Source organism: Schistocerca piceifrons, chromosome 11 (genome assembly GCF_021461385.2).
Source record: "Schistocerca piceifrons isolate TAMUIC-IGC-003096 chromosome 11, iqSchPice1.1, whole genome shotgun sequence".
In the NCBI taxonomy this organism is placed as follows: domain Eukaryota; kingdom Metazoa; phylum Arthropoda; class Insecta; order Orthoptera; family Acrididae; genus Schistocerca; species Schistocerca piceifrons.
In genome coordinates, this window is record NC_060148.1 from 59,299,141 (window position 1) to 59,311,898 (window position 12,758).

Below are 12,758 nucleotides of genomic sequence, written 5' to 3' on the forward strand. Positions count from 1 at the left end.
GGAAGTGGGTTACGTATTATTGAGTATATATATAGGCGGGATAAAATAGTATAGCAGATTACGGTAAAAAGGAGAAGGTGAATTCAAAGTGAAACCAAAGTGAAACTACTGGCAAAAACAGAAAGAGGAAAATAAGACGACAGAAAAGATTTCTAAATGCAACAGTGACAATAACAAACGTAATTGTTGGATTCAAATTAATGATATCAATATAATGGAAGGAAACATTCCACGTGGGAAAAATTATATATAAATACAAAGATGAGGTGACTTACCGAACAAAAACGCTGGCAGGTCGATAGACACACAAACAAACACAAACATACACACAAAATTCAAGCTTTCGCAACAAATTGTTGCCTCATCAGGAAAGAGGGAAGGAGAGGGGAAGACGGAAGGAAGTGGGTTTTAAAGGAGAGGGTAAGGAGTCATTCCAATCCCGGGAGCGGAAAGACTTACCTTAGGGGGAAAAAAGGACAGGTATACACTCGCACACACGCACATATCCATCCACACATACAGACACAAGCAGACATATTTAAAGACAAAGAGTTTGGGCAGAGATGTCAGTCGAGGCAGAAGTGTAGAGGCAAAGAAGTTGTTGAAAGACAGGTGAGGTATGAGTGGCGGCAACTTGAAATTAGCGGAGATTGAGGCCTGGCGGATGACGAGAAGAGAGGATATACTGAAGGGCAAGTTCCCATCTCCGGAGTTCGGATAGGTTGGTGTTGGTGGGAAGTATCCAGATAACCCGGACGGTGTAACACTGTGCCAAGATGTGCTGGCCGTGCACCAAGGCATGTTTAGCCACAGGGTGATCCTCATTACCAACAAACACTGTCTGCCTGTGTCCATTCATGCGAATGGACAGTTTGTTGCTGGTCATTCCCACATAGAATGCGTCACAGTGTAGACAGGTCAGTTGGTAAATCACGTGGGTGCTTTCACACGTGGCTCTGCCTTTGATCGTGTACACCTTCCGGGTTACAGGACTGGAGTAGGTGGTGGTGGGAGGGTGCATGGGACAGGTTTTGCATCGGGGGCGGTTACAAGGATAGGAGCCAGAGGGTAGGGAAGGTGGTTTGGGGATTTCATAGGGATGAACTAACAGGTTACGAAGGTTAGGTGGACGGCGGAAAGACACTCTTGGCGGAGTGGGGAGGATTTCATGAAGGATGGATCTCATTTCAGGGCAGGATTTGAGGAAGTCGTATCCCTGCTGGAGAGCCACATTCAGAGTCTGGTCCAGTCCCGGAAAGTATCCTGTCACAAGTGGGGCACTTTTGTGGTTCTTCTGTGGGGGATTCTGGGTTTGTTTGAGGGGACGAGGAAGTGGCTCTGGTTATTTGCTTCTGTACCAGGTCGGGAGGGTAGTTGCGGGATGCGAAAGCTGTTTTCAGGTTGTTGGTGTAATGATTCAGGGATTCCGGAACAGCATGCCACCCTCCACCTCAAAAAACTCTCAAAAAACTATCCAATCTCCTGGTTTCCCACCTCCGGAAAGGCAACTCACTCACCCTTCACAACCTTTCCAGCAAACCTCAACCTCCTCTCATTGCACACAAACCCAGTCTCTCCCATCTACTCAATCTGCCACTTCCAGCTCCACTCCCTCCAAAACCTCAAAATTCCGATCAACACAATCTGGAACCACAACACCCTAATTCAGTAGTTAACCTTTCCTCCAAACCTCTCTCCCAATCCGAAACCTCTGTCCTATCCAAAGGCCTCACCTTCAGCCCCACTCCCAGATTCAACCAAACAGCCCTCGTCAAAGATTTACTGTCCTACACTCGTACTCTCTGCTGGAAGTATCACTTTGCCACGAAGAAAAATGATCCTAATCCTACTCCTAATGATCCGACTCCTCAAGACACCATCCAAATTGAACCCTGCCTGGAACAGTTCCGTCCTCCGTCACAGCGGGACCCACCTCCTCTTCCTCAAAATCACCCTCTCCAAACCTTCCAGGAATATCTGACTTCCAGCCTTGCATCTCAATCCTTCTTAAAAAACCTTAATCCTACACCCAACATCACCACTGCTGAAGCCCAGGCTATCCGTGATCTGAAGGCTGACCGATCCATCATCATTCTTCCGGCAGACAAGGGTTCCACGACCGTGGTACTTGATCGTCGGGAGTATGTGGCTGAGGGACTGCGTCAGCTTTCAGACAACACCACATACAAAGTTTGCCAAGGTAACCCCATTCCCGATGTCCAGGCGGAGCTTCAAGGAATCCTCAGAACCTTAGGCCCCCTGCAAAACCTTTCACCTGACTCCATCAACCTCCTGACCCCACCGACACCCCGCACCCCTACCTTCTACCTTCTTCCTAAAATCCACAAACCCAATCATCCCGGCCGCCCCATTGTAGCTGGTTACCAAGCCCCCACAGAACGTATCTCTGCCTACGTAGATCAACACCTTCAACCCATTACATGCAGTCTCCCATCCTTCATCAAGGACACCAACCACTTCCTTGAACGCCTGGAATCCTTACCCAATCTGTTACCCCCGGAAACCATCCTTGTAACCATTGATGCCACGTCCTTATACACAAATATTCCGCACGTCCAAGGCCTCGCTGCGATGGAGCATTTCCTTTCACGCCGATCACCTGCCACCCTACCTAAAACCTCTTTCCTCATCACCTTAGCCAGCTTCATCCTGACCCACAACTTCTTCACTTTTGAAGGCCAGACATACCAACAATTAAAGGGAACAGCCATGGGTACCAGGATGGCCCCCTCGTACGCCAACCTATTCATGGGTCGCTTAGAGGAAGCCTTCTTGGTTACCCAAGTCTGCCAACCCAAAGTTTGGTACAGATTTATTGATGACATCTTCATGATCTGGACTCACAGTGAAGAAGAACTCCAGAATTTCCTCTCCAACCTCAACTCCTTTGGTTCCATCAGTTTCACCTGGTCCTACTCCAAATCCCATGCCACTTTCCTTGACGTTGACCTCCACCTGTCCAATGGCCAACTTCACACGTCTGTCCACATCAAACCCACCAACAAGCAACAGTACCTCCATTATGACAGCTGCCACCCATTCCACATCAAACGGTCTCTTCCCTACAGCCTAGGTCTTCGTGGCAAACGAATCTGCTCCAGTCCGGAATCCCTGAATCATTACACCAACAACCTGAAAACAGCTTTCGCATCCCGCAACTACCCTCCCGACCTGGTACAGAAGCAAATAACCAGAGCCACTTCCTCGTCCCCTCAAACCCAGAATCCCCCACAGAAGAACCACAAAAGTGCCCCACTTGTGACAGGATACTTTCCGGGACTGGACCAGACTCTGAATGTGGCTCTCCAGCAGGGATACGACTTCCTCAAATCCTGCCCTGAAATGAGATCCATCCTTCATGAAATCCTCCCCACTCCGCCAAGAGTGTCTTTCCGCCGTCCACCTAACCTTCGTAACCTGTTAGTTCATCCCTATGAAATCCCCAAACCACCTTCCCTACCCTCTGGCTCCTATCCTTGTAACCGCCCCCGATGCAAAACCTGTCCCATGCACCCTCCCACCACCACCTACTCCAGTCCTGTAACCCGGAAGGTGTACACGATCAAAGGCAGAGCCACGTGTGAAAGCACCCACGTGATTTACCAACTGACCTGTCTACACTGTGACGCATTCTATGTGGGAATGACCAGCAACAAACTGTCCATTCGCATGAATGGACACAGGCAGACAGTGTTTGTTGGTAATGAGGATCACCCTGTGGCTAAACATGCCTTGGTGCACGGCCAGCACATCTTGGCACAGTGTTACACCGTCCGGGTTATCTGGATACTTCCCACCAACACCAACCTATCCGAACTCCGGAGATGGGAACTTGCCCTTCAGTATATCCTCTCTTCTCGTCATCCGCCAGGCCTCAATCTCCGCTAATTTCAAGTTGCCGCCACTCATACCTCACCTGTCTTTCAACAACTTCTTTGCCTCTACACTTCTGCCTCGACTGACATCTCTGCCCAAACTCTTTGTCTTTAAATATGTCTGCTTGTGTCTGTATGTGTGGATGGATATGTGCGTGTGTGCGAGTGTATACCTGTCCTTTTTTCCCCCTAAGGTAAGTCTTTCCGCTCCCGGGATTGGAATGACTCCTTACCCTCTCCTTTAAAACCCACTTCCTTCCGTCTTCCCCTCTCCTTCCCTCTTTCCTGATGAGGCAACAATTTGTTGCGAAAGCTTGAATTTTGTGTGTATGTTTGTGTTTGTTTGTGTGTCTATCGACCTGCCAGCGTTTTTGTTCGGTAAGTCACCTCATCTTTGTATTTATATATATATATATATATATATATATATATATATATATATATATATATATATATATATATATATGTGTGTGTGTGTGTGTGTGTGTGTGTGTGTGCGCGCGCCCGCAGTTGCTGAGTTAATAATAATAATAATAATAATTTTATTGTCTTTAAGCCATTACAGCAATAGACAAAGTCATACATATAATACAATAGAGTACAGTACATGCTATAGAAGGACAGAATTGTTCAGAACTTTACAGTTTAATATCACAGGTCATGAAATCCTTTACACTGTAGAATGGGTTTACAACTAACCAGTCATAAAGTGTTTGTTTGTATTGTTGCTCTGGTAAATTTTGTATACCTTGTGGAAGTTTGTTACATAATTTGTGGCCCATAATTTCATAACTGTTAACTGATTTTGACAGCCTGTGGTAGGGCGTATAGATAGAGCTGTTTGTCCTAGTGCTGTAACAATGTATATTTGCCCTGCGTTTTACTTTAGGTAAGTTCTTTTTTGTGTAGACTAAAACATAATAAATATATAGGTTTATTACTGTCATGATTTTTTGTTGAGTAAACGAAGGTTTACAATGAGCCTTGTATGGTGAGCCTGTAATTATCCTAATAGCTTTCTTTTGCAGCAATAGCAGTGGAGTTTCCCCATGAAGTAATGCCATAGGATATGATGCTTTGGAAAAACGAGTAGTAAGATACTCTAACATAATTTTTAGGTACACAGTGCATTAATCGCCTTAACAAATAGATTACCCTAGACAATTTACTGCTAATATACTTAATATGTGGATTCCAAAAAAGTTTATCATCCAAATATACCCCCAAAAATTTAACACGACTAGGATCATTTGTTGGGGAAGCAAACAGATAGCCTTTCAGCTGTCTTTGAGAATGTTAAAGAAGCTGCTTTAGAAATGAGTGTTATGTACTGATATAGAAAAGTTTTCAAATTTTCTGTACAAACTCTAAACTGTTCCTCAGTTGGTGATTGTGGAAGATATTGCCATAGCCACAGTATTGATCCACTGTCAGGTAATAAACTTAAGATTTCCCTCCAGTATGTGCCAAGTCAAGTAAAACTGTGGTTGAAGAAACATTTTCCGTTCTTAACCTGAGTATTTATAACCCACTATGTTAGATTCCAGTCAATGTGTAAATACTTAAAAATGTTTACTGCCTCACTGATGACACTTTATACAATTTCAGTTTTTGAAGGCTATTCTGTGTTAAATAAGTTACATTTTGAATTATCCATTCAAGCTTATTATTTGCAACATGAAAGATGGATTTATGTTCAAGTAATATTTTTAACCTTGATGGTGGTAAGGTATAATCATATGTAAATGCCCACTGAAATAGAATAATTTTTATATTTTTTGTTTGTGTATAATAGTCCTATTGCTTGATGACCTGTGTCATCACCTGTATAAGATATTATCATTTCACTGGAAATGAGGCAATAATAGATCAGAAATTGTGTACAGAAGATACCTAAATTAGTAAGGTATTTACCGAGCATTATTCACCAAAGCTGACAAAACAGCCAGCATTCAGTAGTACTACACAATTGTGATGCCTCAGTAAAAACCTTGAACCTTTTAACTAGTGTAGTCTAGCAGGTGCAAATTATATTCATCATGGTATGTTTCACATGAGACTAAGGAATCTCTCAGCTTGAATGTTGCACTCTGCTGCTATGTTTTCCTTTTAGATTTATTAAATTTCTTAGAGGCTTCTGTTACAAACACTACCAATTCACATAAGTGACTGATATTCCTTATGTATCACAACCTTCTTTCAGCTTCACCCTGTCGTTGCTGGTAACTTACCATGGAAAAATAGATTTGTTACTCCAAATAGTAGCCACATTAAGGAAGATTAAGAAACAAGTCATTTACAAACTAGTGAAAAAGCAGTCACGGTTCCCCAAAAGTATAAAGGGATGCCATAAGTAGTCACTTTTATTCGATTAAGCTCTTTCCGTAACCTGTCTGGAGATTTCAGCCAGCTGCACCCTACTGTAGACAGATGATATATACCTGGTTGCAAGTGACGAATCCAATTTCTGTAACAGCAAAGTGAAACAGGCTAACTCAAAAACATTACTGTTATATGGCCAGAGCATAAAAAAAATCTGGTCAGTAACTGCCTGTTTATGGACCAGTTTCCAAAAAATACACCGTGTCAAGACATTCGGAATTGATCACCATCTTTCTTAATATTTTTAATGCAGCAGGAGGAATAGGGATTGCTTAACTTACCTTTATACTAAGATACGTTACAGATAGTATATAAAATTATCATGCAAAACAATCGAGATTGGGAATATGAGCTCTTACTTCACCTGATTACTATAACAATAGAAATTAATTTGAATACAATATTATAGGAGGCAGATGAAAACTAGGTGGGAGATAGACTAAGAGAATAATTTAAAAGTGTCATGAAAGACATGCACCCAAACAAGACCCCTGGAGTAAACAACATTCCCTCACATTTGTGGAGATCCTTCAGACAGACAGCCAAGTCAAGCTATTCCATCTGGTGTGCAAGATAAGAGACAAGCGAAATACCTTCACACTTTAGAAGGAAGTAATAATTCCAATTCCAAGAAAGCCACGTACTGAAACTTGAGAATATTACAGAACTATTAGTATGGCAAGTCATGGTTGCAGTTTGACACAAATTAACTACAGAAGAGTGGAAAAACTGGTAGATGCCAACTGGCCTCAGGAAAGGTCGCTTTGTTATCCAGAAAAAGTAGCAACACATGAGGCAGTATTGACCCTATGGAAAATCTTACAAGTGACTGTTGGCTGGACTATACATTTCAAAATTCTGACGGTAGCAAGGATAAAATACAAAGACTAAAATTTGCACACTAGGATGAAAAAGACATGAAAGGTGTGTAGTACTTGGGAAGGGAGTGAAGTATGGTAGAAGGCGAAACCACGGCTTACAGTAAGTTCAAAGGGATGTCATTTCTGTTAGATTGAAGAATCAATGGATGGATAACATTCTACGAGTTGGGGTGTGTAATGTCAGAAGCTTGAACATGGTAGGGAAACTAGAAAATCTGAAAAGGGAAATGCAAAGGCAAAGCCTAGAAATAGTAGCGGTCAGTGAAGTGAAGTGGAAAGAAGACAAGAATTTCTGGTCGGATGAGGATAGGGTAATACCAACAGCAGCAGAAAATGGTTTAATGGGAGTAGGATTTGTTATGAACAGGAACCTAGGGCAGAGAGTGTGTTACTGTGAACAGTTCAGTGATAGGGTTGTTCTTATCAGAATCGACAGCAAACTCACCGACAACGATAGTTCAGGAATACATGCCGACGTCGCAAGCTGAAGGTGAAGAGATGGAGAAAGTGTGTGAGGATATTGAAACGTTGATACGGTACGTAAAGGGATATGAAAATCTAATAGTCATGGGAGACGGGAATGCAGTTGTAGGGAAAGGATTAGAAGTACACGTTACAGGAGAATGTGGGCTTGGGACAAGGAATGAGAGAGGAGAAAGACTAATTGAGTTCAGTAACAAGTTTCAGCCAGCAATAGCAAATACACTGTTCAAGAATCACAAGAGGTGGAGGTATACTTGGAAAAGGCCAGATGATATGGGAAGATTTCAGTCAGACAGAGATTCTGAAATCAGATACTGGACTGTAAGGTGTACCCAGGAGCAGATAAAGACTCAGATAACAATATAGTAGGGATGAAGAGTAGGCTGAAGTTGGAGGCATTAGTCAGGGAGAATCAACCTGCAAAGAAGTGGGATATGGAAGTACTGAGGAATGACGAGATGGGTTGAAATTCTCTAAGGCTCTAGATACAGCAATAAGGAGTAGCTCCGTAGGCAATACAGTTGAAGAGGAATGAACATCTCTAAAAAGGGCCATCACAGAAGTTGGGAAGGAAAACATAGGTAAAAAGAAGGCAGCTGCGAAGAAACCATGGGTAACAGAAGAAATACTTCAGTTGATTGATGAAAGGAGGAAGTACAAACATGTTCCGGGAAAATCAGGAATACAGAAGTACAAGTCGCTGAGGAATGAAATAAATAGGAAGGGGAGGGATGTAAAGAAGAAATGGCTGCAGGAAAAATGTGAAGACATCGAAAAAGATATGATTGTCGGAAGGACAGACTCAGCATACAGGAAAGTCAAAACAACCTTTGGTGACATTAAAAGCAATGGTGGTAACATTAAGAGTGCAACGGGAGTTCCACTGTTAAATGCAGAGGAGAGAGAGCAGATAGGTGGAAAGAATACATTGAAAGCCTCTATGAGGGTGAAGATTTGTCTGATGTAATAGAAGAAGAAACAGGAGTCGATTTAGAAGAGATAGGGGACCCAGTATTAGAATCGGAATTTAAAAGAGCTTTGGAGGACTTACGGTCAAATAAGGCAGAAGGGATAGATAACATTCCATCAGAATTTCTAAAATCACTGGGGGAAGTGGCAACAAAACGACTATTCACGTTGGTGTGTAGAATATATGAGTCTGGCGACATACCATCTGACTTTCGGAAAAGCATCATCCACACAATTCCGAAGACGGCTAGAGCTGACAAGTGTGAGAATTATCGCACAATCAGCTTAACAGCACATGCATCGAAGCTACTTACAGGAATAATATACAGATGAATGGAAAAGAAAATTGAGAATGCGCTAGGTGACGATCAGTTTGGCTTTAGGAAAAGTAAAGGGAGGAGATAGGTAATTTTGACGTTACGGCTAATAATGGGCGCAAGGCTAAAGAAAAATCATGACACTTTCATAGGATTTGTCGACCTGGAAAAAGCGTTCGACAATATAAAATGGTGCAAGCTGTTCGAGATTCTGAAAAATGTAAGGGTAAGCTATAGGGAGAGACGGGTCATATACAATATGTACAACAACCAAGAGGGAATAATAAGAGTGGACGATCAGGAATGAAGTGCTCGTATTAAGAAGGGTGTAAGACAAGGCTGTAGCCTTTTGCCCCTACTCTTCAATCTGTACATCGAGGAAGCAATGATGGAAATAAAAGAAAGGTCCAGGAGTGGAATTAAAATACAAGGTGAGTGAAAGTGAAGAAGAATTAAATGATCTGCTGAACGGAATGAACCGTCTAATGAGTACACAGTATGGTTTGAGAGTAAATCGGAGAAAGACGAAGGTAATGAGGAGTAGTAGAAATGAGAACAGCGAGAAACTTAACATCAGGATTGATGGTCACGAAGTCAATGAAGTTAAGGAATTCTGCTACCTAGGCAGTAAAATAACCAATGACGGACGGAGCAAGGAGGGCATCAAAAGCAGACTCACTATGGCAAAAAAGGCATTTCTGGCCAAGAGAAGTCTACTAATATCAAATACTGGCCTTAATTTGTGGAAGAAATTTCTGAGGATGTACATGTGGAGTACAGCATTGTATGGTAGTGAAACATGGACTGTGGGAAAACCGGAACAGAAGAGAATCGAAGCATTTCAGATGTGGTGCTATAGACGAATGTCGAAAATTAGCTGGACTGATAAGGTAAGGAATGAGGAGGTTCTATGCAGAATTGGAGAGGAAAGGAATATGTGGAAAACACTGATAAGGAGATAGGACAGGATGATAGGACATCTGCTTAGACATGAGGGAATGACTTCCATGGTACTAGAGGGAGCTGTAGAGGGCAAAAACTGTAGAGAAAGATAGAGATTGGAATACATCCAGAAATAATTGAGGACATGGGTTGTAAGTGCTACTCTGAGATGAAGAGGTTAGCACAGGAAGGGAATTCGTGGCGGGCCGCATCAAACCAGTCAGTAGACTGATGACCAAAAAAAAAAAAAAAAAAAGGCACGAGAGGGAATTCTGATGTTGGATAATAATGGAAAGAAGACCAAAGAGAAATCAAGACACGTTCATAGGATTTGTCGACCTGGAAAAGTTTTCGACAATGTAAAACGGTGCAAGATGTTCGAAATTCTGAGAAAAGTAGGGGTAGGCTATAGGGAGACACAGGTATATAAAATATGTACAACAGCCAAGAAGGAGTAGTAAGAGTGGATGACCAAGAACGAAGTGCTCATATTAAAAAGGGTGTAAGATAATGGTGTAGTCTTTTACCACTACTGTTCAATCTCTACATTGAGGATGCAATGATGGAAATAAAAGAAAGGTTCAAGAGTGGAATTAAAATTCAAGGTGAAAGGATATCAATGATATGATTCGCTGATGACATTGCTATCCTGAGTGAAAGTGAAGAAGAATTACATGATCTGCTGAATGGAATGAACAGTCTAATGAGTACAGAGTATAGATTGAGAGTAAATCGAAGAAAGACGACGGTAATCAGTAGTAGAAATGAGAACACCGAGAAACTTAAGATAAGGATTGATGCTCACAAAGTAGATGAAGTTAAGGAACTCTGCTACCTAGGCAGTAAAGTAACCAATGATGGACAGAGCAAGGAGGACATCAAAAGCTGGCAAAAAGGGCATCCCTGGTCAAGAGGGTAAGTTGTTCAACAATATTCTAGTTAGACACTTGGGCTGGATTGCTGAGAACCTGAAGCTGCCGAATTGTTACTGTTTTTTTTTTTTTTTACATTTGTGATGTTTATTTTTTGTATTCACTTATGTATATTATGCTTTATGTTTTTTGATTTGGACACAATTAATAAATAAACATAGTAGTGTTTCATGTACTTCTTACCAAGAGAAAATCTGAAAGTCAAAGATTTCTAGGCATGTGGTTTCCTCATTTAAAAAAACCTAGCTTACACATTTCTTATTACACTGAAGAGCGAAAGAAACTGGTACATCTGCCTAATATCGTGCAGGTCCCCCGGGAATGCTCAAAGTGCTGCGTCACGAGGTGGCACGGACTCGACTAATGTCAGAAGTTGTGCTGGACAGAACTGACACCGTGGATCCTGCAGGGCTGTCCATAAATTCGTAAGAGTATGAGGGGTTGGAAATCCCCTCTGAACACCACGTTGCAAGACATTCCAGACACGATCGATAGTGTTCATGTCTGTGGAGTTTGGTGGGCAGTGGAAGTGTTTAAACTCAGAAGAGTGTTCCCAGAGCCAGTCCGTAGCAATTGTCATGCTGGAATTGCCAAAGTCCGTCAGAATGCACAATGGACATGAATGAATGCTGCACACACCTCACACTATTACAGGACCTCCACCAGCTTGAAGAGTGCTCTGCTGACAGGCAGAGTCCACAGATTCATGAGCTGGTCTCCATACCTGTACACGTACATCCGCTCGATACCATTTGAAACGAGACACGTTCATAATGGCAACACGTTTCCAGTTATCAACATTCAAATGTCAGTGTTGACATGCTCGGCGAGACGTAAAGCTTCGTGTCGTGCAGTCATCTAGGGTGCACGAGTGAGACTTCAGCTCCGAAAGCCCATATCGATGACGTTTTGTTGAACGGTTCACATGGAGATGCTAGTTGATGGCCCAGCATTGAAATTTTGTCATGTCGAACGATTCTCGTCAGTCGTCATTGGTCCCATTCTTGCAGGATCTTTTTCTGGCCGCAGCAATGTCAGAGATTTGATGTTTTGCCAGATTCCTGATATTCACGGTACACTCACGAAACGGTCGTATGAGAAAATCCCCACTTCACCGCGATCTCAGAGCTGTTATGTCCCACCGATTGTGCGCCGACTATGACACCACATTCAAACTCACTCAAATCTCGGTAACCTGCTATTGTAGAAGCAGCAACAGATCTAACAATTGGACCAGACTCTTATGGTCTTATATAGGCATTGCTGACTGCAGTTTCGTATTCTACCTGTATTTGAATACGCATGCCTTTGGCGCTTCAGTATATTTTGTTCAGGTATGCTCAGAAAGACATTACCACTTACCCCATCATCCTTGGCCCTCTTAAGAAATAAGCAGACATCCTTACAGAGGCAGACGACCTGCCACGGGTCGAACAGTGGGAAAGCTGAGAGCCTGACATGAATGGCGGACCTGCACATCATACGGACAGACCCACTGACGGCCGTATTTCATTACGAGCGGCAGTCGTCGGAGCAGGCCTGTTCTCCAGCAGAGTTAACCTGCTGCAAACGTAGCCTCGCACTGGTGCCGAGAGTTGTCGCACGCTCAGTTGTCGGCCACCCGTGCCCACCGCGTGCTCATGACTGTGTTGCACAAGTATCGACGAGAGTTTGGATGCTCTGCTTACCGTGGTTCAATTCACGACGTGAGTTCATTCTACACACAGCATCCAGTTCTCTAGTTGTTACTTAGCCACGTACCTTTGCTGACTGTGTCATGTAGTGACTTTGTCCCAATCTGCTGGAAATACTAAAGTGTTGACAAAGGATGCCTTATGTGTGTGACACGCCAGTTACTCCTTCGTGTTTTTCTTTCCCCATTTTCGTAGTGCTCACCTAGACCAACTGTGGACTAAGAGTTTCTGCAGTGCTGGCAGGAACAGTTGTGCCTACAGA